Genomic DNA, 21,972 nt, shown 5'->3' with positions numbered 1-21,972 from the left:
GGTAATTGAATGAAAGAAGATTCTGAAAATAAACTACCATTTGACCTGCATGCAAATTACCATTTAAAAGCTGACGTTATCACTCCAGGAAACAATAACAGAATAAATTAATGATGTGCACACTTTAAAGACTAATAGAAGCCCTAGACATTGTGTAGAAAACCAAGGAAAACGCAGTGATGATTAGAGTGAGCCTCAGTTCTAGTATTTGATTCTAGAAGTAACAAGGCTGTGCTAAGGAATAATGATCATTAATTTTTCTTACCTATTTTATCTGTAACAATAAAGCTTTTCCGAAGCAACTCAATATATTATTCAAAAATATTTTATAAGTATTTGGATTAATTTTTATTTTCTTAGTTAACAAAAGAACTGACGTGATTCTTAAATGTATTATCAGTCTTCTTTCGATTTTGCCTTAATGCTATTGGCTGAGAACTGTTGACTTTAATGTTAGGATGATCATAAAAACTTGGAGAGTAGATACAGGGTCTGCTCTGTGATATTCTCAGTGAAAACCACTGCTAAGGCCTCATTAGTGTAAACTGTCTTTCCAAATCCCTTGAAAAATCAGATGGGTCTCTGATTGCTCCAACACCATTCATTCATAATCAACCACCCACTGATAGTTCCCTGCAATGCTTCTAATTTACATCTGATCATGATGGCATAGTCAACTGTTAGGTGCTTGACACATAAATTCCATAACCATAGACTAATCATAAGTTTGCCAGGTAATCATAGAAATCTGAAATCAAACAAAAGGAACAGTATAAGACTTCTTTTTTAATGTACCACTTTGAAGGTAAAGTTTTTGTGTAGTTCGCCACAAAGAGTAGAAGAATGGATAAAAATCTTAAAAATTGATTTTATTTACTAAGGACCTATTTATATATTTTTATTATGTGTATTGATATCAATCATTTTGACTGTTTTCATTTTGAACTTATAGGAGTTGTCCATCTTGAAATTTGACCTTGACAATTTGTTCACATGACTAAGATGATACTCAGAGTGACAGGCATCACATTTCATTCTTCCCTTCCACTTTTCAAGTGCTGTTCATTTTTATAAATGTGTCTTTTTACAACTTTGATATACATTTGAGGATTTTCACTAACTAGTAATTTAAATATTCGAAAATTAAGTCTATTGATTCCGTTCAATAATAGTTACACCTTTTGTAGGAATAATGGTGACTTGTCATACAAATAGCTAAGCAGTTATGTGAAAAAAGGAATTACAATCAGAGAAAATGTAATTGAGGTTAAATATAGACAAGACAGAACTCTTCAGGAAAGAAAACAACCATTTGAAAATTTTCTTTTGTCTTTTTAAGAGTAAGCAAATTTCTCCTGGATTCATATTTGTATTTGGATGGAAAAGTAACATTCTTATCTATTTATGGTTTATAAATTCAGAATTTTATCTTATAGGATTACTTTGTAGTTATTTACTTTTAAATCTATGCTTAGAAGGCATAACAAATTTTGGGAAAGTATATATAACATATCACAATGATAATACTTCAGTAGGTTTTAGGCAGCCAAAAAGTGGGTGCCAATAAAAAGCAAGAGAAGGTGGATTATAGGGCACAGAGAAAATGTGTACTTTATTGTTAGATGGATTTTAGCTGGTGGAGTGGCGCAAGTGGTAAAGCACCTGCCTAGCAAGTGTGAAGCTCTGAGTTCAAACCCCAGTACCACACACGCACACACACACACACACACACACATACACACACACACACACAAAACTTAAAGTAGCAGTATGGGATCAATGTTTAAGGTGGCTTGCACATTATCGAAGTAGGGAACAACACAAACAAAAATATACAGCTTCATGTTAGACTTGCTGATAGAGGTTTGGTGTGAATGTTTCATTTTATCTATGACAAAATAAGCAGCAATTTATCTGAGAATTGCAATCAGGCTAGTCTATCTGAGAGGGATGTGCTTTGTGGTTGCTAGAGAATTAGAGGAACATTTGAAATATGAAAAGGACAAAACAAGATTGAAACTACAGGAGGAAGGTGTTTCCTTTGTGATTAAAGAAAATACATGATAACTTTCTGTTTAATTTGATGTGAAACCAAAGCTGCTAAATAAAAAAAGTAAAGACTGTTGAAAATAATTTTTTCCTTCTATTATACCTTTTAAGTTAACTATCAGTGTTTAAATCTACTCAGAGAGAAGTTTCTCATTTTTAACTATTTTTAGAGAAAATCTATAAGCATACAGACACATAGTAGAATAACAAGGGTTAAGAATATTGACATGAGCAATTTACAGTCTCATCTTAAAAAGTTTCAGTGTTTGTCTTTTCAAATTGCCGTTATTAGCAGTATTGCTGAAATAGGTATAGAAATTGATTAACATGTTTCTAATATTCAAATACAAAATTTTTAGGTGAATTTGTTGTTTGACAAGACTTAATATGGTAAAGAAGATGAAATAGTTGAATGTTCATTTTTCATCTTGAATACTTACCTGCCTTCTAACCCTCTAATCTACATTGTGAAAGTGAGGTTCTAAATAACATCTAACTAAGCTTGGAACTGCATAGCAAAAATTGCCTGAAATTTGTGAAATAATCTATTGTACTACAAAGGAAAATCTGGAGTATGCTTAGAAAAAGAAAAGAGAAAGTCAGTCTATCCTACATATAAAGATATAAACATGGAGGTTTTTTTTTTTAAACGGATTTCTGTGAGGAAATGACCTACAAAATGAATAATTTCATGCTGAAAGTAATTTATAAAAACTATGGGAATAACCTGTGAAATGAATAAAGGCTTCTTGAAATCCTTGATATTTTCTTAAAGAAATGTCTAATAGATGTTTGTAAGAAGGTAGTAGAATGTAATGAACTCTTAATTTCAACTTAAATGTGAATGGAAAAGACAGGAAATTAGTCAAATATACTGTTGAGATTAAATTCAAAACTCCCAAGTTAAGATGACAGGTTGAATTTATGTGTTAATTCCTTTCTTTTCTAAATACCCAATAAAATGATATTCAAATAGTAACGAGACATGAATTTACACTTACTATGCAAATGAGATATAGGTCATCAGTAGATTCTAGTATGTTCACAGAATCAAAGCCAAGAAGGAGTCCATAAATTTAGCCAAACTCCAAGGAAACTCAGGAAACAAAAACACCTAAGGGTTCCAATATATTTGGTGGTTTCTCACCCCCTATCTGTGTGGCAGCTGCTGGAGCCTGTTACCCAGATGTCATTTATGTCACCTTCCAAGCTTTTCCTAATTGGCAGAGGATGGCTACCATTTACAGAAGTTATTAAAAGTGCCAGATGCTTTTTCAAAGTCCCTCATACCTTGGGTGTGAGCATTTGGTCCAATCCTGAATAATCACAAGTGAGAATATCCTTTAGGAATCTTAGAGATTCTGGGGAAGATGTATCTCACTACTGTAAAGAAAGTCTAAGAAGAAAACACTCTTTCCTTCACCAATATTGTTGCCTACCAAGAATACTTGGAATTGTCACAAACATTTGTGATTAGGGAGCAAAAGTAATGCTTTATTATCCAGTATATTTAAGATGGCACAGAAAAAGTAAAAAAAGAGTTAAAATGAGCCTGTGCCTTACGTAGAATTATGGAACTCATGGTTAACCCTGGAACAACCTACCTCTGTATCTACAGATGTCCCATGCTATTTAATCCATGTGATTATGCTGCTTTGTGATTTGCAGCCAAAAGTAGCTTGACATTGTTTGAAATACCGCCTATTACCTGGCAAGTTTTTGCCATTTCCACTTGGTTACAGTGCTGATTTTATTTCTTAATTCCAAAATATGAGCTAGCAAAGGCAACCAGGATCTGGTGGAGAACTTATAAATAGGACTAAAAGTACATCAGAAGAATTATTACAGAGGAAAAAGAGATGATTCAGTGAAGAGAAGACAAAGTTGAACTAAAATGTCTAGTGTATTTAGAAAGACTCAGTATAATATCAAGCAAAAAAAATAACGTGAACTGGAATGAGAAACCAACTATGAAAGTAAAAAATTGCTGAAATTTAAAAGAATAAAAGACTAAAATAAAGCATCAATGAAAGATTCTAACAGTAGAACAAAATTGCAAGGTGAAATGTAAATCTTTAAAGAAAGTCAGAAACAATCAATCCAGGAGTTCTAACATCTTTCTAGAGGAATGAAAGAAGAAAAAATATAAGAGAATAAAATTAATCTGAAAAAAAAAGCACATAAAGAATTCCTCACAGCTCAAGGATGTAAGTTATCAGATTAAAGCAACCAGTGAATGTCCAATACAATAATAGCAAAATTAGAAATCCACTAGAACTTGAGGATAAACAGACGCTAAAAGTATCAGAAAGAAAAATAGAGGTTGCCTACAAAGCCTGAGATTCAGAATAGCATCAGAATTCTCTCCAAGAATAGTTTGGATGTCAGCTAGAAGACTGGTAATAACTTTTAATCTGGAGAAATATTTTCTCCTAGATATTTATGTGCCTAGAATACTACAAGCTACAAAACTATCAGTACAGTATTATAGTGGAATGAAAATATTTTCACATTTATTTGAAAACAGAAAATTTACATTGCAGTTACCTTTCTTGGAAAAGTAACTAATAAAACAAAAAAAAAGACCATGTGAGAAAAGTTAATGTATAGGGTTCAAGACACAAAGAGAACAGGCAGGGGTAGACTCAAGAGAACATCTGCCTGAGAAATTGCAAGTCTGTATTATAGAACTAGGTAGTCTGAAAGAAATGACTACCAGAAAAACAAATCTTGACATACTACTTCATGCCAATCTGATGAGGTTAGAAGAGAATAGGATGTTTGTTATAAAAGGCATGAAGTTGAAAGAGAAGCAAAGGCAATGAGAATTCTAAGGTTTATAAAAAGGAATTTCCAATTGTATATGGCAGTGACCATATTCATCTTCGTAGTTTCCTTCTTTGACCCTGTCCGTCTTGTATGTGACATCCCCTCAGTGTGACCTGTTTTTCGTAATATTGCTGTATTTGTATTAGGTCTATTTTCCACATATGACAGAAAACATGTGCCTTTGGCCTTCTGAGCCTGGCTAACTTCATTTAAGATAATGTTCTACATTTCTATCCATTTATCTACAAATGACAAAGTATCATTTTTTGTTCCTGAATAAAATGCCATTGTATACAAATACCACCTTTTCTTAATTCATTCATCAGTAGTGGGGCTCATGGCTGTTTTTGTAGCTTAGCTATTGTGAATAATTCTGCAATAAACATGGGTGTGCAGGAGCCTTTGTTGTAACCTGACTCACATTCCTTCAAGTATATCCCTAGGAGTGGAAATTCTGGATCATATGGCAGCTCTATTTTTAATTTTTTTGAGGAGCCTCCATACTGTTTTCCATAGTGGTTATACTAATTTACATCCCCACCTGTAGTGTATGAGGGTTCATTTCCCCCACATCCTTGTCAACATTTGTTGTTGTTTGTGTTCTTGATGATAGCCATTCTAACAGGGGTGAGGTAGAATCTTAGTGTGGTTTTGATTTTCATTTCCTTTATGGCCAGGGATGGTGAGCATTTTTTGTTCCAAGTGTTTTTTAGCCATTTGGACTTCTTTCTTTGAAAAAGTTCTGTTTAGTTCAGTTGCCCATTTCTTTATTTGGTCATTGATTTGGGGTATGTTTAGTTTTTTGAGCTGTGTGTGTACTCTGGTTATCAGTCCCTTACCTGATGTATAGCTAGCAAAGCTTTTTCTCCCATTCTGTGGGTGGCCTCTTCAATTTAGAAACCAATACTTTTGTTGTGCATGCTTTTAGTTTCATGTAGTCCCATATGTCAATCCTTTCTCTTAGTTGCTGAGCCATTTGGGTTCTACTGAGGAAGTCCTTGCCTATACCTATTGCTTCCAGTGTATTCCCACATTGCAGTTTTTTTTAACAGTTGTATTTTTTTTGCTTGTTTTGCTTTTGGAAACTATGCTCATACATTTCTGTAAGGAAAAAATGAAGTGAACTCATGGTTTTAGTACAACCAGTAAGGAACTGTTAAGATTTAGTAGTGAGACTTTCAACCAAGAAGTTCATAGGTCTGTGTCCTGTGTGTTTAAGAATGTAAGGATGGATGTTTCAGAATGTAAACTCAGTCAATATGAGAAGTGTAATTAATGCAACAAAATTTTATTGGGGCCGTGAGTAATGATGTTTCATGTCTACTGTAACCTAGTTTAGAAATTTGGCAATCATGTCATCTTTTTGATTCCTTTAAAAGTATCCTTTTTACACATGGAAAAACTGAGTTAGGTAAGTTGTTTAGCTTCCCTGAAGGTCATACATCTTTAAGGGGCCAATCTGGAAATGAAACTCGGGTCTGCCTAACTCTAAACTATGTTTTTCCTCTTATAAAAGTAATCAGGATGAGAAATAAAGGAAGGAAGAATTAAGTTTCATGGGGCAGAAAGGCATGGACACTGATACAGAGGCAGAAATTCAAGGGGTGTTGATCAGGGTGGGAGAAGGTTGACAGTGACAATGTCAACAGATCAAAGTGGAGAATTCGAGTTAGGGAGGAAAGGGGATTGTGTCAGAGCATCAGGAAGCCATAGTGTATAATGTCACAATAATGAATATGTATGGAGCTGGAAGAGTTTTACTTCTTTACTCGTCCTGAAGTAGGTCTTTAGGAGATACGGAAGATGTTACACAACAAAGCAAATGTGACAAAATAAAGTAGACCTCCTTTGGCAAAAGACCTCCATTGATGACAGGAAATGGCATGACAAGAAGCTATGATTGCAAGACAAGACAAGAGGGTTAGTTTCAAAGCAGAAAAGATAACTTTCAGGCTAAGGCTGAGGTTTCTCAGTCAGTGAGAGTGGCAGAAGGGCCCATTCTTCCTTAAACCCTGGATTTCCACATCTGTTGAACAGGCCTCACAGTATCTCTCACACCAAAGCCCGCTGCGTTACAGCTTGATACAGAAAGCAAATGCATAAAGCAGCACTGTCTCCAAACTATGGAATGGAAATAGTTAACCAAAATGTTTATGTGATAGATAAAGCAAAATGTCCTTGTACTCTGATAACAAAATTCTCACTGAGAATGGCACATGCTTGTATTCCCACCTACTCAGAAGGTGGAGATACAAAAATTGTAGTCTGAGGCCTGCCCTAGGCAAAAGCATAGGATCCTATCTGAAAACACACTAAAGCCAAAAGGGCTGGAGTTCATGGCTTAAGTGGTAGAGTACTTGCCTGGAAAACATAAGGTCCTGAGTTCAATCCCCAGGCCTCCACAACTTAAAAAAAAGAAAAAGAACTGTATTAAAAATCCACGAATTCTTTACATCAAGATCATCAATTTATTCACATTATAGAAAAGTTATGCATTCAAGGTACATTAAATGTTTAATTAAAATTATACTTGGTTAGTAAACTTCATTATATAATAAAGTTCACTACAGTAAAATCAGTTTGATAACTAGATCTCATTTTAGTTATCAATAATTGGTATGCCCTCAATTCAGCTATTTCTTTAACAAATATTTATTGAAAACTCACTATGTTGCAGGTATCCAGCTATGTAGCTGAAGATGACACAGTAATTATTCTCATAAAACTCAAAGCTTCACATGGAAAATCAGTCAGTGAATATTTTAAAGTGACAAGTGCTGCAATAAGGTTACTGTAAGCTCTATATTTAAGTAGAGACAGAGTTGGTTCTAACTTCACTACAGAATTAGAGAAAGGTTTGCAAAGGAGGTCTGACATTTGAGATGCATCTTGGAGGAACTGCATTCGTGGTGATGTGGATGGGCCCCAAAATGACCAAGAAATTTCCAAAGTTCCAAACTGTTGGCAAACAAGATCCTTTTAGGGAATGAGAATAAAGGCAATAGATATTTATATCCCTGAAGATACTGGAGGCATTGCTTAAGTGGTAGCTTACTGGCTTTGCAGGAGCAGGCCCTGAGTTCAAACTCCAGTACCGTCAGAAAAAAAAAAATCTTCCTGAAGAAAGGAGATCTTTTAGAATATAAAGAGGCAGAAGTATACTGGAGTACTAAAGTGTTAAATCTATAGATTAGGTTAGTGGAAAAATAAGAATTTAGAGTCAGATATAACACATGAATCAGTACCTTGATAGATGTAAAACCATGCTTAAAACTTACTTATAGGATTATTAGAAAGAAGGAAAAAACTCTGTATGTATCACTGAGAGGATATAGCTTATCACATGATATGAGCTTGTTCTATTAGTCAGTATGTAATACACTGAGCATCTAGAATGTGTGATGATGGTAGAGATACCATGGAAAATAGGAAGCCGACATGCTGATTTCAAGAGGATTGAAATCAAAACACAGGTTCTGGTAACACAGGTGGTCAGGAGAGGTCTTTCATGTGGAATTACGTTTTTTAGCTGTGATATGAATGACTGGGAGCCAAAAAAAAATGAAGATGAGAAGAAAAAAATGCAAAATGAAAATAAAACATACTACTTATGGTCAAAACGAGGTTACTGAGTTCGAAAATGAACAGAAAATTGGTGTGGCCTACCAGGAATACAGAGGGACAAACAAATAAGGCTACAGAACAAGAGGTACAAAGTATAAGGACTTCAAAAACAAGAGTATGGACTTTGGATTTCCATCCCACGTTGTAATATAAGCAAGAAAGTGACATGATTTGATGTATAAATTAAGAAGATAACTTTACCTATGCACAAGTTGCTCTCCTGGCCTATGGGGGATAACCCATGGCCCCAGTTTGTGTCTGAAACCATGGAAATTTCCAAGCCCTATGTGTATTATATTTTTCCTAAACTTATATACCTATGATAAAGTGTAACTTACAAACTAAGAGCAGTAAGAGATTAATAACAATAACTAATGATAAAGTAGAACAACTACAACAATGTACTATAATCAAAGCTATCTAAAGGTAGACTCTCTCTTGAAGGAATTAATACAAATATTAATGTTTTGGATGACAGTTGACTATAGGTAACAAAACATGTGAAGTGAACAACATTGGAATCAGAGGGGAGCTACTCTATTATCTGTATTTTGTAGCTTTGTTTTATATTTCCACTAATATTATCTAGCATTCTTCTTTTTTATTTTTTGGTGGCACTGGGGTTTGCACTTGGGGCCTTATGCTTGCTAGACAGGCACTCCATCAGTCCCCCCCTTTTTTTTTGCAATTTTTTTTTGAGATAAGGTCTCATGAACTATTTGCCTGGGCTGGCTTCAAACCACAATCTTCCTGATCTCTGCCTGCTGAGTAGCTAGGATTACACAAGCAAGCCACCAGCACCTGGCTCTGGAACTCCTTTTGTGACAGAATCAGCAGTCATTTCTACTTGTAAAATAACTAGAACAGCCAATTAATAATCTCATTTTATTAAACTAGAGTGATTTAGTTTGCCTTCTGAGAAAAATGACAATATTCTGGGTAGTCTTTAAAAGAGAAATCACTGTTGGCCCAAGTGTTTAAAGCAGGTAAAATGTCACAGGGTTACAAATACAATCATTTCTACAGGTCAGAAATAAACTGAATCCTAATTTTTTTTTTTGGTCTTTTTACAATATGCAGCCCACAATAGAATTAGTTGGATGATACTCATTTTGTTTAATGATGCCCCAAGGATCTAAACATTTGATTCTCTTTCAAAAAGGATAAGCAATTATCGGAAGCACTTTCAATTAATTTATTCAAACTCAAACTGCCACTATTTGGAAGATAATTTGGCAATATTTTGGAGGTATTTCAAAAGGAATTAATTTCAGCTAATGACAAAGTACCTGCTCATAATTCATTTTTAAAAAATTTCAACAACTTTTAAAGGAAAATGTATTCTGACTTTTATGAAAGTAAACTTTTGGGATGTTTTTGATAGAGTTTTTCTCATTGGATAGTGTCAAATACAAACTTGATTTAATGAGTGTCAAATTATAACATAAGTCAGCTCATTTACTTCTTAATCCTTATATCCATATCAAAAATGTACTGTCTTAGCATTATGATAGAATTAGGGCTTTTTGGCTGCTCCAGTGTCTCCTATATTCCTTTCACATTGATATTGGAAATACATGATTTGCTTCAATCTTGTTTTAGCATTTAATATGAGATCACATTCTGCTATGGTAGGTCTACCAATTAATTATGAAATAATAATCAGCATAATAAATGTATAGTCCTTACTTTGTTCTAAAGATAACTTCAAGCATTTTCAAATATTAAGACTCTAACTACCTTGTGAATTAGGTATTTTTATTCCCATCTTATAAAAAGCCTTTAAATGTTGTAGTAACTTAATTATACCCATACTAAGTGAGAGAACCAAGTCTCTCTGGCTCTGATTCCAGGTTTTTAACCATTATTATGTTTTGGAGTGATATTGGCTGTGGAGGATGGCAGTTGTACAAGACAGGTCGATACTTCCAAGAACCTGGACATAGAAAACAGCAGTGGAACACAATGCATGAGGAGCCTAGAAAGTAGAAAACACCAGTTTAAAATGGCATGGCTCAATTTCATATCATCACAAAGCAATTAACTCCTTTTATAACCTAAATAAAATCTACCAAGGACTGGTAATATATCAATTATTACTGGAATTAAGATACTTTCTTTTGGGGGTTACTTTGTAACCCCCATGTGCATTCAGATAAGATTAGAGGACTATTAATACATTATATCTATTTGTGAGGTATTTGCTTTAATGAATTTAATGCTTATAAAACATTTCACAGAAAGAAATATTGAGCTGTGTCTCTAGGTTGTTCATCAGGAAACATTTATGCTTCCTTGCACACGTGTATGTGATGGATGAATATTGTTGCTGAAGGAGGTCCTATTCATACCTTTTAGCTAGACAGCAAACAAATAGTGATCCATCAAGTGAAATTCAGTTATTCATCAAAACCAATTGCCTTTACATCTTATTTCTGACTTTGTATTATTTTAATAATTTTCTGTGTAGAGGTAAAAATGATAGCTATGAATGAATGCGGCTGTGTCTTGCAATAACTTGAACCTTGGCCTGTAAGCTTTTTTAAATGTGGATATTAATGACGGTTTGCTAATAACTACTGTTTCTCTCAGAGGAAAAATTAAAACATCTTATTTAAGTATAAAAATAAAAGTGTAATTTATTAATTTATATTCATGGTAACTTATTATTCAATAATTCACTCAAACACTATATGCTGAGTATTAATTATGTATCAGGTACCATGTTCGTGTTCAAATATATTTCCATAGGTGTTTATGTCCTTAATTAAATATCCATGGAAAACTGGGAAAAAAATAAGAAATAAACTATACTTTGCCAATCAAAGTTGAACTACACTTTGTCATTTGTATAGATAGTAAAATGAGATGATTCCTTCGTGATTTCTGATTTATCTAGCTTGAAGCAAATATTCTGGGATTTCTAATATCTTTTTCAAAATGTGAGATTTAGATAAAAATAAAATATGAGATAATGCATATGTCAACCCTGTTGACATAGAGTAAGCCCTCAGCAAATTTTTGATGTTATTTTTAGTCAGCATTATTAAAATCACATAATTAAATTACTAAAAAGAATTCCTTATTATCTTCTGATATGTTGTTTTAATTTTTAAAAATTAGTTATTCATAAAAGAATAACAAATTAAATGTACTTACCTTACATGGCCTTCTGATTTTTGGCTTTTGGTTTTTTCATTTTTTACTTCTTAACTTGATAAGTTTTTTGCCTTATGAAACATTACTTAATTTCTTTTTTTGTTTGCTTTGTTTCTGAACAACTTCTTTCACTATTCCTCTTTAGATCACACTTCCTTTGGTTATGCTTAAGCTACCAATTACTAAGATTCTTTCTAAACTAATTACCTTCTCTTTCTGCTGAATATTGGAACCCATGGTCTGTACTTGCTGTTAAGATCATTCAGTCTCTTCATTTATTCATGTGAAAGCATGAATGAAAGACATGAAGTGGTTCCCACAACAGCATTTTCTAATTATGTTTGTAAATCATTTCAAAGTTCCATACCATAACTACATATACTCAGAAAAACTTAAAATGTTTACACTTAGATAGCTAATTCAACTTAGAAAAAATTAAGAATAGCCCAAACAATTGTATTAGATTTTATTTGCACTCAGAACAGTAAAACAAATTTTATATCAAAGTACCACTCATGAAGTTATACTATTTGTATTTTCCCTGGATATAATGTTTGGTAGAGGGAAATGTATAAATTACTCTGATGCTAAACACAGTGAGGGATGATAACTAAAAGAGACAGTGACTATCTAGAAGTGAACATGGTGCGAGGTGGACAAGAGACAAAGGTATGGAAGATTAGCCAGTGCATCCTAAGTCTTTCAAAACGCTCAGAGAGAAATCAACTCTTGTTTTCTATTCATAATTTTAATTATGCAAGTAACCCTTGTTAAACTGATTATGTCTTATTTGGTATCCACTACATTCATGTTAACTCTGCTTTTCCAATATTAGTTTGTATTAACTTTCAAGCAAAAAGTGGTTCATACATAACTCACTACAAGGATAGCTCTCAGAAAAATGTGTATTAATCTGCAATTTATGTCCTCTGTTATCTATTCTTTTTCAGGTTTATTGGTACATAATTGATAAATAAATATTAGCTGTTTAAAGAATACAACTTGATGTTCTGGTATAAGTATATACTGTGAAATGATCAGTATTATCAAGCTAATTCACATATCCACAACTTCACATAATTATCTTGTGTGTGTGTGTGTGTGTGTATGTTAAGAGCACTTAAGATCCACCCTGTTAGGGAGTTCCTAATATACAATACACTATCATTAACTGTAGTCATCATGCTGTATGTTATGTATTCAGAATCGATCATCCTGCATAACTAAAATATTACATTCTTAAAACATCTATTTCATCCCCCAGCCCTTGGCAACTCTGATTTGTTTTCTTATTCTGTGAGTTTGAACATTCTAGATTCCACATGTAAGTGAGATTATGTAGTACTTACCTTCTGTCTTGATTAATGGATTCCAAGTTCATCTAAATTGTTAAAATGACAGGATTTCTTTCCTTCAGGCTGAATACTGTTCCACAGTGTATATGCACCACATTTTCTTTATTCCTTCATCCTCAGTGGATACTCAGGCTGTTTACATACCTTGAATATTGTGAATTATGCTAATTAACAAGAAATGAACATGGGAAGAAAGATATCTCTACAAGGTACTAATTTTATTCCTTTTGGGTGTATGCTCAGCAGTGTTTAGTTTCATATTTATTTTTGGTAGAGCCTTTATGCTTTCCATAATGGGAATTATATTCTCATCAACAGTGTATAATGGTTCCTTTCACATCCTTACATACCTTAGTAGCCTTTGTCTCTTCAACAATACCCATCCTAACAGGTCTGAAATGATGTATCCTTGTGGTTTTCTTTTGAACTCCCCTGAAGATTTGTGAACCTGGGCATTTTTTCAAGCACTGCTGTCCACATTCATGTCCTCTTTTGACAAATACTTACTTAGGTTATATACCTGTTTTCCAGATTATTGATTTGTCCATTGCTAGATTATTAGTTATTTTTTGTTACTGAGCATTTAAGTTCCTTACATATTTTGAATATTAACCTCTTATCATTTACACTAGCTGGCAAATATTTTCTCCCATTCTGTAGTTAGCCTTTTCATTCTACCAATTATTTCCTTTGCTTTGTGGAAACACTTTTTTAGTTTGATGCAATCTCAGCATTCATCCAATCTCTCTTTATTGTTGTACTGGGTGGGGATACATTGGAATATTTACAAAAGTTATTACAATGTGTCAAATATATCGTACTTCAATTCACCCCCTCTACTGCTCTCTTTCATCCTTCCTCCCCTGATTCCTGGAACAGTTTCAGCAGGTATCATTTTAGCATTTATATACACAGGAAAATCAGGTAAATCTAAGGGGATATCATGCATGGGAGGGATACAGCAAGGGAAGAAAGCAAAAAACTTGAGTATGGTTGATGTGCTCACTGTTTAGGAATGAATAAAATAACCTTAAACTGGCCGAGGCCTCTTGGGAAAGGGACGAGGAAATACTGAAGAGGACTGGTAGAGAGGAATCAATGTGGGTTGTAATACATATATGCATTCATCCACTTTTGAGTTTTTTTTGCTAGTCAGTGTAGTTGGAAAGGCAAATAAGACAAGAATTCCAAATTCATTGCTGCAATATAATACTTTTTCCAAGCTCTGTCTAGGTCTAACCTTCCACTTGACACTGCCACATAGATGCCCCAGACACACAAAGTTTAGAAAAATTTTACTGCTCCACAATTTTCTACTGTTGTTGAGTGCAAACCTTTAGTCAGCTATGCAGAAAAGTGGGAGTCATTTTTATAGTGTCTCCCACACTCGATGCATTTAATTAGTCACCACATACTGATTATTCTTATCTTGATCTCCCCACATTTCTCTCTTATTCTGTTTCCTGCTTTTCATTCTTTTAGCCACTATCCTAATTTAAATAATTTTATTTTCCATGGACATATACAGTAACCATATTTATTTTTTTTTCCTTTTTCTTTTATTATTCATATGTGCATACAAGGCTTGGTTCATTTCTCCCCCCTGCCCCCACCCCCTCCCTTACCACCCACTTCACCCCCTCCCTCTCCCCCCTCCTCAATACCCAGCAGAAACTGTTTTGCCCTTATTTCTAATTTTGTTGTAGAGAGAGTATAAGCAATAATAGGAAGGAACAAGGGTTTTTGCTGGTTGAGATAAGGATAGCTATACAGGGAGTGGACTCACATTGATTTCCTGTGCCTGGGTGTTACCTTCTAGGTTGATTCTTTTTGATCTCACCTTTTCTCTAGTACCTGTTCCCCTTTTCCTATTGGCCTCAGTTGCTTTTAAGGTATCTGCTTTAGTTTCTCTGCGTTAAGGGCAACAAATGCTAGCTAGTTTTTTAGGTGTCTTACCTATCCTCACCCCTTCCTTGTGTGCTCTCGCTTTTATCATGTGCTCATAGTCCAATCCCCTTGTTGTGCTTGCCCTTGATCTAATGTCCACATATGAGGGAGAACATACAATTTTTGGTCTTTTGGGCCAGGCTAACCCCACTCAGAATGATGTTCTCCACTTCCATCCATTTACCAGCGAATGATAACATTTCGTTCTTCTTTATGGCTGCATAAAATTCCATTGTGTATAGATACCACATTTTCTTAATCCATTCCTCAGTAACCATTTTTATATGTATCACATTACACTAGTCTCTGAACTTTCAGCTTTCCATATGACACTTAAAATATTTTCTAAATCATATATGTACATATATAGTCATATATATCAAATACATATTCCACATAAATTTTATCTTTTTGATAAAATAAAATAATAGTCTGAACATGCTATAATTTCCAATTTTTTTCCTTATCACCCCCAAATTCACCCATTAAGGCATGCGCAATCACACCTCTTTGCCTTTACCTGTGCTGTTCTTCCTGATTGGATATACGTTAAACTAACAAATAAAGGATCATGCTGTCTTTCACAAAGGCCAGTTTCACTCACAAAGGCCAGTTTCACTTTTCCACACATACTGTCTCAATTTGTGTGCTGGCTTCTCCATGATCCTCTATCATAGGAGCTAATCACATGTTTAATTCTTTGCAATGAACTTGTTCTCACAGACTTTATTCCAGAAAACTTTAAGTCATTTTTATGATGTCTTCCACACTAGCTATACTGATATCAAACATCATAGATTAGCAGCACAGAGATATCATAGATATTAAATTTATGTATATATTCTCTATATCTCAGATAAACAGATACCTGCCAGCTGAAAATAAGTACTGACTTCATGAGTGAAGAAACATTATATGTTGAAGTGTTTAGTATATTGAATGTATTTTTTTACTGTCAGTTTTAGTTTTTTTTTTAAAGAATTCCCTTAAGTAGGACCAATGATGTAAATTTTGCAAAGTTGTCTCTGCAAACAGGCGATCTTAACTGGGTACATCTGTAAGACAGACATCTATTTTAAGGAGACACCTATATTTCTGTAGCTGATGAGAGAATTTCTCAGGGACACTGTGTGTATTCAGAGAACAAGAGTAGTGTATAAATTTTAGACACTCAAACCATTATATATTCTTCCCTTTAGATGAGATAGATAGAATAAATGTGAGATGTAATAAAAATTTAAGACACCACTACAATAATCAAGTAATTGGAATTGACTATTTATTGAGTAAATTTTTGTCTAGATTCTGGGAAAGTAACCAATATTCTTAAGATGTATTGTGCTTCGTTGCTCAAAAAGTGTATGGGCAAAAAATCTTTCTGGTTTCCTTTTTAGGTTGAAGATTTTAAAGTATCTTCTTTTCTCTCATATCCATTACTGTAACATTTTAGTTATAGATTCTCCTCCACTTAGGATAGAGTTACATCTTGACAAAACCATCATTTTTAGTTGAAAATAGCCTAACTTTAAATGCATTTAATACAGGTAACCTACCAAACATCATAGCTTAGCAACAAAACATGGTAGAATATTGGTTTTTGCTCTTACGACTGTGTGACTGAAGAGAAATTATGGTTCACTACCACTGCCCAGCAAGTAGAGAGAAGATTGTATGGCATATCACTAGCCCAGGAAAATATCAAAATTTAAAATTTGAAGTATGGGGGTTAGAAGTGTGAATCAGTGGTAGAACACATGCTCAGCATGCATGAAAAATTCAATCCTCAGCATCACAAAAAAAGTCTAAAATTTGAGTTTTGGTTTCTACTCAATTTATAAAACTGGCACAACATTGAAAAGTCAAAAATTCTAAGTTAAACTATTGTAAATTCAGATAATCAATATCTTACATTTGTAGTACAGTTTTAAATCCAACAGCTGTCTTTGGATGTATTTTCAGAGCCCTTGAGCAAGAAGGATCTTCTTTATCATAGCATTTCTAAGATAAGGAATGATGAGCATAGAAAACAAATGATTGTCTAAGACCACTACACCTAAGAAGATCTAGGTCATCTAAACCTATCTGAAGTTAGTTCTACTTCATTAAACTATATTGGCTTCTGAGCAGTTAACAGTGAATGCAAAACCTAAAATTTTTGTGATGAAATCTTCAGTCCTAGATACCTTTGTGTATATGTGCATAAGTGTATTTATTGTTATCTCTTAAGACTTTTTGCTAACATTTTAAAAAGTTGAATTGGTAATATGTAGGATATCTTTTGTCTCATCCCCACTTACCAGTCATATCAACACTTGCATTCTAAATAAAGGACCATAGGAGGAAAGAAAGTCAATGCCTTGTGCGTTAGTTTTCATGGCTGCCATAACAAATTTCCACAAACTTAGTGGCTTAAAAAAACAATTTAGATCAGAAGCTGGAGGTCTGTTAGCAGTCTCACTCCACTTAAAATCAATGTATCAGGAAAGCTGTATTCCTCTCTGAGAGGTTAGGGGAGAATCAATTTCCTACTTTTGTGTTCCTCTAAGGCAACCCACATTCATTCCGTGGTTCATGTCGCCTTTCATTCATCTCCAGATGACCACATTGTATCTCTCTGTGCCTTTTCACCACAGTCACCTTGTCTTCTCTGACCACATCTGGCAAATGTCCCTTGTTTTTATTGGCTTATATGATGACATTAGACCCACTTTGGAAAATGTGTAATCTCCAAATCTTAAAGCCTTTACCCTAGTCATATCTACAAGGTCCCCTTTTCCATGTAAGGTAACATGTTCACGGAAGATGCAGAAATGGCTTCAGGAAGGATAAGGAATTAAATGCACTGCATGGCAGAGGTAGTCAACAGACCTTTCCCTTTGACGTTGGTAATCAGTCAATCAAATGAAATTCAAGATAAGAATAATGGAAATAACTCTGTGTAGTCAATGTCATATTAGGGGGGGAAGTTTAGAAGATAAGCACTGTAGCATCATCTACTCTTAAGGAAATGTATACTGATATTAGTAAAGTTCTGTCCCACTCTTACAATTGAAATTTAGGCAATCTGTTAAAAATGTACATTTGCAGAGTCCCCTGACCACATGTGCTTAGTTAGATAGCCTTTATGGGGCTGTAGCAGTTTGCTTTATGAAAAGCACATCAGCTGATTTGATGGCTGTATCCATTTACTGCCGTGATTCAAGGAATGCTGCTGTACTGATTTTCATTACTGCTGGAGCTAGAACAGCTTAATCACTGTCACTGGTATTTGAACCTGTGACTCTGGAGAGCATTTATTATTCAAAACTGACATTTATTGTGAGAGCACAAAACATAATTTTAATTGAGGGTAAACAGAATGGTTGGAGCTTATACATTTTTTAAATCAATCACTATGTTACTACATTGCTATATTCTTGTCATTTAAAGAATACATACAAAAATGAGTTTAATATGTTTTACTATTTTATTCAAAAGATAGTCATTGATTGCATACTGTACACAAAAACCCAGGCCAGATTCTATGGGAAGACCAAAAGAGTATCCTTACTAGTCACACCTGTATATAGCACAGTATATCTTACCCTTTTTCTACAAATCTAAGAAGAAGATAATTTTTATTTTAACAGGAAATTAGATTAATAAACCTCATAAATTGCCAAGGAGATCTTTTAATATTAGCATATTGTGTTTACTATAAATATACTACAAATTGGAAGATACTTTCTAATGCTTGTGCAGCACCCAATTATGAAAGTTCATCAGACAGACAAGCCTAGTGACCATAGAGAAGAAATAGATTAAATATTAACATGAAATGGAGAACAACTTTAGATGCAGAGCTCAATATTGATCTGTATTTCCAATAACAACGGCAGCCTCAAAACCAAATTGGTTGTAATTTTGCTGTAATGCATCAGCACTTCTCATTTTGGCCCAAGAATATTACCGTCCCCAGAATTCAAACTCACCTGTGAGGACTGTGAGAATCAACATGTAATTTTTATTACTTTTACCACTCTAAAACTACACATGTATTATTTATTAAATATTGGCATTCATTCAGCAATTTATTTTTATGATATGTCACATATTTCCCTATAACCAAATTGAAATCTCCCAATTGAAATCAGGTTGGGTAGTTCAATTAACTTCTTTGCTTAAACAGTTTTATTTTATCCATATCTTGTGTGGATATCTGCTTGTCTTCAGGTCTCAACTTTACTCCTTAAGGAAGCCCTCACTCACACACCATTTCCAGATAAGAGCTCCACCTAACAAATTCTTGTGACCTCAGTGTACCTTATAATCTTATCAATTTCACTTGTCCAGTTTGTCCTTATGTTCTAAATTTGCTGAAGTCAGAATCAAAAAAGAAATTAACTGACAGAAATGTTGCTGTCCCAGGTGCTGAAACTATAGAGGTGATGGAGATTAGATGTCTGTCTCCAATAGCTTACAACACGATGAAAAACCAAATAAGATGCAAAGAAAGAATAGATTGAGTATGGTTGCGCATTCCTGTCACACAGGTAGCTGGGAGGCAAAGAATGGAGGGTCATGAGTTCCAGGCCAGCTCAGACCTGAACTAAAGTAGTGAAAAACAATAAACAAAAGGGCTAGAGTAAGAGATAAAGTGGTAGAGTGCTTGCTTAGCAAGTGCAAGGACCTAGGTTCAATCCCCAGTACCATAAAATAGAAAAAATATTGAAATACCATAAATATCATGTAGTAAGTGCTTAAGGAGTGGCTTGCATAGAGAATGATAATTACATAAATAAGGTGTGCAAAACCAGATTGGTTCCCTGACTTTCTTATTGAAGTTGGCAGAGTGTAAAGTCAGATTTACCCCCTTTTAAATTGATGTCATGAAGGCAGACATTTTATTCTTTATGAAAAAGAAATAGTCTTACTTCTTTTTTTTTTTTTTGATGGTACCAGGGTTTAAACTCAGGGCCTGATGCTTGCTAAGCAGAAGCTCTACCCTTTGACATCCCCAACTCCTTTTTTCTGTAGTTATTTTTCAGGTAGGATCTGCTGTTACTGCCCAAGGCTGGCGTCAGACAGCAGTCATCCTTCACCACTTCCCAAGTAGCTGGTACCACAGGCAAGGGCTATCATACCTTGCTTGCTCTTGAGATAGAGTCTTGCTAACTTTTGCCCAAAATGATCTTGAACTCCAATCCTCCCATCTTCACCTCCCACATAACTAGGGTTACAGGTGTGCACCTCCACAACCAGGCCTGGTTTTACTCTTTACTCATCATTTATTTTTGGCAGGACTTGAAAAAGGGTTTTATCCTCTTACTAGGACTTTTATGAATTATAAGTTAGCAGCTCATAATTTACCACCTTCGTTTTTTTCTACATTCATCTCACATAAAAGAATTCTATAATATTTATTTTTTAGTGTCCTGTTCTTAAAATTGATGTTTGGGCATTTCATTACCATTTGTTTTACTACGTAAAAATTTTAAAACATTAAAACTTACAATGTATATCAAATATTTGTTATTATGATTAGTAATTATACTACTGTTAAGACTGTCTTTTAAAATTAACCATGCCTAATTATAAGATGAAATGAACTATTGAAACTCTTCAATGGCAAAAATTTTACATAGGAGATTTATATCTTAAGTTATTTAAATTAAAGTGAATCTTAATGTGTCCCTAGACCTTTTAATGTTTTGAGATTCAAGGACAGGAATTTTAAACAGTCAGCTGTATGTACCAGCAATCTTAATTAATAGTTGATATTTGACATTAAATTTATAATTTACCTGAAAAATGTACAAAGATACAGAATGTGTAAATGAGAGCTCACAGAGTGGCCATCTAGCGAGCACAAAGCCCAGAGTTCACCCCAGTGCTGCCAAAAAAAAATAATAATAATGCTCCAGAATGTGTAAATGAGACTTAAAATATTTATTTCTTCTATTTAATAGTGAACTATTTTACCAAATTTTTTAAATCATGTTTACGAAACATATATATTTTTTATTTTGATAGTATATTCCATGGTATATTAAATTTGTCAAGCAAATAAATTTATTTCATGTTGAATTTTGGCACTGTTGAATGAAGGATGTGTTTAGCAAAGTAGATGATATGTTTGTGAATTTGGAGAAAGGAAGTGATTTTTAAAATTTATTCAAGTAGTCAACTTTAGGTCCTTATAACAATAGCTAATAATAGATTTACAAAACACTCTGCCTGTGATGAATGATTTAGTTGAAAGACAAAAGGATATAGAAAGCAACCTATGAAGAGAGTGGCTATATTATAGTGCAGAAGCTACAAAAATTCTGAATTTCTATGCAGTTGGACCACACAGCTTAAACTTACCAGAAAATTAAAAAATTTCCCCATAAAGCTTAAGCTTCATTATTGCAGCTTTTTCATTAAGATATGTGTGCTGCTTAGGATGCCTTTATGCTTTGTAATATCATAATTATTGCTATTAGAAATTAAAAGCATGCTTCTAAAGGAAAACCTACTGTCCAAGTTTAAAGGAGGATTGCAAGGAGAAAATGAAAGTTTCCTTAAGTATTCCTCTCTGGTAATATTAGACAAATCTTTTACTCCCGGGAAAAAAAATGCCAATTCAAGTAAGAAGCTTGGTTGTAAAATCAAAACCTCAATAGCACAAGGCCATCTTAGAGAGGAAAGTATTAACCTTCTCTTCTTAATGCTCAGATAATTGTAAAGAATTGAAGGTATAAGTGCCTATGCAAAAAGGGAATCTCTGAGTGCAGACCATTTTTAAAGCACTAAAAGACCTCCTTAGGGAATATGTTCTTATAATAGCTGACAGGCATATAGCGTTCATGTTCTTTTTAAGATTTTCATTATAGTTGAAACTCAGGAAAATCAGTCAATTAATGACACATGTTTTAAGTTGATTTCTGCTTTCAAGGATTTAGAAATAAGTTGATGGCATCATATAGCAAATTCCTATGAAAAAGTATTTTCTCCTTCGTGCTGGTATTCTCCTTATAAAAACTTA

The 21,972-nt window shown here is 33.9% G+C and overlaps 1 protein-coding gene across 7 annotated transcripts in view; it reads left to right on the top strand.

The window, feature by feature from the left end:
• Gria4 (glutamate ionotropic receptor AMPA type subunit 4) overlaps positions 1-21,972 on the top strand; it is a 335,307-nt gene that overhangs the window by 36,020 nt on the left and 277,315 nt on the right. The gene's annotated exons all lie outside the window — the stretch shown is intronic.

The sequence above is a fragment of the Castor canadensis genome, chromosome 2 (genome assembly GCF_047511655.1).
Source record: "Castor canadensis chromosome 2, mCasCan1.hap1v2, whole genome shotgun sequence".
Taxonomy (NCBI): domain Eukaryota; kingdom Metazoa; phylum Chordata; class Mammalia; order Rodentia; family Castoridae; genus Castor; species Castor canadensis.
Note: the sequence above shows the minus strand (reverse complement) of the source record. Positions and strands in the feature narration are given on the sequence as shown.